Here is a 5,677-nt window from a genome sequence, read left to right on the forward strand (position 1 = left end):
TTTGCATATATCATCTATTAGAAGTGATCATGGTGGAGAATTTGAAAACAATCTTTTTGAAACTTTTTGTGAAGAAAATGGCATTGAGCATAATTTTTCCTCTCCTAGAACACCACAACAAAATGGTGTGGTTGAAAGGAAAAATCGTCATTTAGAAGAAATGGCGAGAACTATGCTCAATGAGGCTAATATTCCTAAGTACTTTTGGGCGGATGCGGTTAGTACCGCGTGTTATGTTATGAATAGGATTATCATTCGACCTATTCTTAAGAAAACACCGTACGAATTGTACAAAGGAAGAAAGCCAAATATTTCCCACCTTCACGTCTTTGGCTGTAAATGCTTCATTCTAAATAATGGAAAAGATAACTTAGGCAAATTTGATGCTAAGGCTGATGAAGGAATCTTCTTAGGCTACTCTTTAACTAGCAAAGCTTTTAGAGTATATAATAAACGCATCATGACTATGGAAGAAAGTATTCATGTCTCTTTTGATGAAACTAACCGTTGTTGTGCTAGAAAAAATTTTGATGAAAATGTAGAAAACTTTGATTCACTAAATTTGAATGGTGAAGACAAAGAAAAAGATTTAAATGAAGCCTCTACAAGCTCAACAAAGGATAGTGTTCAAGTTGAAGAAATTGAACCATCACAAGCACAAATAAATGCACTTCCAAAGGACTGGCGTACTTCAAAGGATCATCCTCTAGACAACGTCATTGGTGATGTTTCGAAAGGGGTAACAACTCGATCCACTTTTAGAAATTTACTTGCATATAGTGCTTTTGTTTCTCAAATTGAACCATCTACCATTGAGTCCGCAATTGATGATGAACATTGGGCTATGGCAATGCAAGAGGAGCTTAACCAATTCAAACGAAATGACGTTTGGGAATTGGTGCCTAAACCAAGTAATCAAACAATTGTAGGAACAAAATGGGTTTTTAGAAATAAACTCGATGAAAATGGTACAATTGTTAGAAACAAAGCTATATTGGTAGCTAAAGGTTATAATCAAGAGGAAGGCATTGATTATGACGAAACTTATGCTCCCGTAGCTAGATTAGAAGCTATTAGGATGTTACTTGCTTTTGCATCCTCTTATAACTTCAAACTTTATCAAATGGATGTTAAGAGTGCCTTTCTTAATGGTTTCATTCAAGAAGAAGTATATGTTGAACAACCTCCCGGTTTTGAGGATTATGAAAATCCTAATCATGTTTTTAAACTCAAGAAAGCTCTTTATGGTCTTAAACAAGCTCCAAGAGCTTGGTATGAACGTTTGAGCAAGTTTTTAATAGAAAAGGGTTTTAGAAGAGGGAAGGTTGATACAACTTTATTTATCATGATTGAAAACAAAAATATCCTTTTGGTACAAGTTTACGTCGATGACATAATATTTGGTTCAACTAACGAATCACTTTGCAAGTTTTTCTCAAACCTCATGCAAAGTGAATTTGAAATGTCCATGATGGGCGAACTCAACTTCTTCCTTGGTCTTCAAATCAAACAAGGAAAAGAAGGAACTTTCGTTAGCCAAACCAAATATTGCAAGGAATTGCTCAAAAGATTTGGAATGGACAATGCTAAGGCAATGGACACACCAATGAGCACTACTTGCTACCTTGACAAAGATGAACAAGGTAAAAACATAGATGTAAAGAAGTATAGAGGCATGATAGGATCATTACTTTATCTAACGGCAAGTAGGCCAGATATCATGTTTAGTGTATGCATGTGTGCGAGATACCAAGCTAATCCTAAGGAATCTCACTTAAGTGCGGTGAAAAGGATTATGAAGTATCTCATAGGAACATTAAATGTTGGATTGTGGTATCCGAAAGGATCCACTTGTGATTTGATTGGTTATTCCGATTCCGATTTTGCCGGTTGCAAATTGGATAGGAAAAGCACTAGCGGCACTTGTCACTTGCTAGGAAATTCTCTTGTTTCATGGCATAGTAAGAAACAAGTAAGTGTAGCCTTGTCTACCGCCGAAGCCGAGTATGTAGCCGCCGGTAGTTGTTGCGCCCAAATTTTATGGATGAAACAACAACTTGTGGACTATGGACTCATGCTTGATCACATTCCTATCAAATGTGATAATACTAGTGCAATAAATTTAACCAAGAATCCGGTTCAACATTCAAGAACCAAGCATATTGAGATTAGACATCACTTCATAAGAGACCATGTTGAAAAGGGTGATGTGGTTATTGAATTTGTCGAAACTAGTAAACAACTAGCGGACATCTTCACTAAACCTTTATGTAAAGAAAGTTTTTTTAACATCCGAAATGAACTTGGTATCTTGGATTCTAATCTAATATGATTTGTTTGAATTCATTGCATTTATATTGCTATTTTTGTATCTCTTACTAACTTAAGCATTGGAGATATCCAATTAGCCATTGTTTTGTAGGTTTATGAGTTGATGAATGAGTGATTAATCTTGAGGTAGATTGAAGAATTTGAAGATTATAAACAATGGAGGATCAACAAATTGAAGTTTATAATAGTTTAAGTGAGTATATACATGATGGAACTCAAAGAATTGAAGAAAGAACCACCAAAGGATGAAAATTTGGTGATTTTGGGCAAAATGATGCATGTTGCATCGATGCAAAGCCTATTGCATCGATGCAAACACGACCAAATTGCACAAAAACACGTGAATTTGGCATTTTTGAGCAACAAAACCCCACTTTTTCATCATCTTCAACCTCACAACTCATATCCCCACATTCAAACCTCCATAACCTCCAAAACAAGCTCACATATAGCTTCATACAACTCACAAAACTTAGATACCCACTACAAACAAATTACATATTTGAAGTCCCCACATTCTCCTCTACAAAACCCATAAAACAAAATCATCCACAATGCCTAGAATCAAGAGAACCATCAAGAAGTCAAAAGGCTCTTCAAGTGTGGTTCCACCTCCAAATGATCATCCTTTGGCAAGGTACTTTGCTTCTAATGAAGATCTTCAATTCTATGAGGCAAGGCTCGCCGGAAGAAAGGAAATTCCTCCGAGGTATTTGGATCCGACCCTTCTTGTCATTCATAAGTTTGATACTCTTAAGGCTATTCTAGTTCATCAAGGCCTCATGGATTTTGTTCAAATTAAGAGTAAATATTATCCGGATTTAGTTGCCATAGCCTATAGTACACTCATGCTTGAGATTAACGAGGAAGATGAATCAAATTTCACATTATTCTTCAAGATAGGAAGAAAGGATTATAGGCTAGATAGTGATGAGTTAGCCACCATTTGGGAGTTGCCAAATCAAGGTGACTTGTTTCAAGGTGGTAAAACCCCAATTGATGAATGGGGTTATTCAAAGGACAATGCCATGCATTTGTTCAACCTTGTACAAGGAGCTCACTCCAAAATTAGTTGCAATTCAATGAGTGCGGAACATAGAACTTTGTTATATCTAGTCACCTATGTATTGCAACCTAGAATATCCGGGCATGCGAATGTAAATGATGAAGATTTGATTGTCATGTGGGCTATGATGAATGGGATTAAGATTAATTGGCCATACTTTATAGTACAACATATGATTAGGCTCAAGATGAAGGATAGGAATGGTGGATTAGGATTCCTTTGCCTATGGTCTAAAGTTTTTGATTATGTTGGTATTGATATATCAAATGAGATTGCCAAGGAAGTACCACCTCAATCTTGTATCAACACTCATATTCTCAACAAAATGGGAAGAAGAAATGTTGATGAACAAGGTCCTCAAGAGCAAGCTCCTCCACAAGCACCTCAAGCTCAAGAACCACCCTCCTTGGTTGATGTAATGAGAGAATTACAATCCATCAACCAAAACATCCAAAGGATTGAAGTAGAGCATGGTAGGCAACTTGAAGCACTTAATCGTCGTGTGTCTCGTGTAGATCATCACACGGGTCGCTTGGATCGTCGTATTGATGACTTATATGAGCATTTCGGCATCCACCTACCGTATGAAGAGGATAATGATGATGATGAAGACCAAGATTGATTGTCTCCTCTTCATCAAGTCACTTTTTATTGCTTTATGTTTATTTGATTATATGAATTGTTAAACTAACTCCTAGTAAGCTAAGGATTTCTATTATGGTTTAAATACTTTGATATTTCCTTCATAATTTTGTTTAATGATTAATGCTTGTATGCTTATTTGGTGAATAACTCAAAATAGGCTTGGTACCCCTATTTTAAGTTAATGTGCATGCCTTGATATATTTCACTTCTTTAGGGGGAATTATGCATGCTTGTTATATATAAAAAGAAGAAATCAAATTCTTTTTGAAAGGGGGAATATCTCATCCTTGAGATTAATAGAGATATTGAACTTAAAAAAATTCATTGTTTTATGCATGCTTCTATGACACATTTCAAACTCCTTTCTTTTTGATAATGTCAAAAGGGGGAAGAAAAGTTTGAGGATATTTGAAGTTTTGAACTTTTGAAAAAGAAGAAGTTTGAGAATTTGAAAAGAAGAAATAAGTTTGCGAAACAATGATTTCAAAAAGACTTCCGCTAAGCAAAAACTTTTTGATATCTAAATCGTTTTCTTTGATAAACGCCCTTTAAGGGAACAAATGCACATATTTAGGGGGAACTCCTGCAAAAATTTTTTTGTGAAGTCTTCTCCAAAGCTTTCTATAAAACAAAGTGCATTATTGTTGCTTTCAAAATCATTTATAAATGCATATCCTCAAAATTGGTTTGTCATTATCAAAAAGGGGGAAATTGTAAATCATGTTGCTTGTATGCGAAGTTTGTATTCGTAGGTTTTGATGAATGACAAACCAACAAACGACATGAAAGACAAACCAACAAACAACTTGAATGAACAAGCATGTTGAAAGATCAACCAACATTCAACGTTGAGGAATGAAGAGTTGAAAGCAACACAACAACAACAAGAAACTCAAGTCCACAACATTTGAAGACAAGTATAGTGTCTTAGGACTTAGGTAACTTCTTGTTAAGAACCAATTGCTAAATCTCTCAACACACACTCACAAAATGTTTTGATGCACATCTTGCAATTCGATGCTAGCCAAATGGTTTAAAAACTTGTTTTCAAAGGTACAAAAGCATAGGAATTGACTCCAACAAGTTTGAGATCAATCCTAAGTATTTTGAAGTGATTTTAAGCCATTCTTTAAGGTTTGCATCGATGCACACTCATCTTGCATCGATGCAAAGCATGCGACGACTTGTTGCATCGATGCAAAGATGTTTGCATCGATGCAACCTAGCTGAAAATTCAAATTTCAGCTTCAAAGACACATTTGCATCGATGCAAAGTGTTATGCATCGATGCAAATGATTCAAAAACATAAAAAACGGCTAGTTTTGACAAAAAGGCTCCATCCCATTAACTCCCCAGCGTTTCTAAGGTTTGGGGAGTCTATAAATAGATGGATTGAAGCCTTATTTCAAATACTTGAGTATCTGCAAACTATCTTGTTCATATTCTTTCATTCTACACATTTTAAGGTGTTATAATACACAATTTGAGAGAGCAATATCAATTGGTTCAATAGTGCTAAACTTGTAATCATACACTCTTCTAGAGAGTACTCATTTCGTCTCAACAATTCTTTGAGAATTGTTTTCTTGTACACTTTGTAAATTGGAGTGTGATCTCCAAGGTTGAGTCAAGAG

Source organism: Arachis ipaensis, chromosome B4 (assembly GCF_059453495.1).
Source record: "Arachis ipaensis isolate K30076 ecotype BB chromosome B4, ASM5945349v1, whole genome shotgun sequence".
Taxonomy (NCBI): domain Eukaryota; kingdom Viridiplantae; phylum Streptophyta; class Magnoliopsida; order Fabales; family Fabaceae; genus Arachis; species Arachis ipaensis.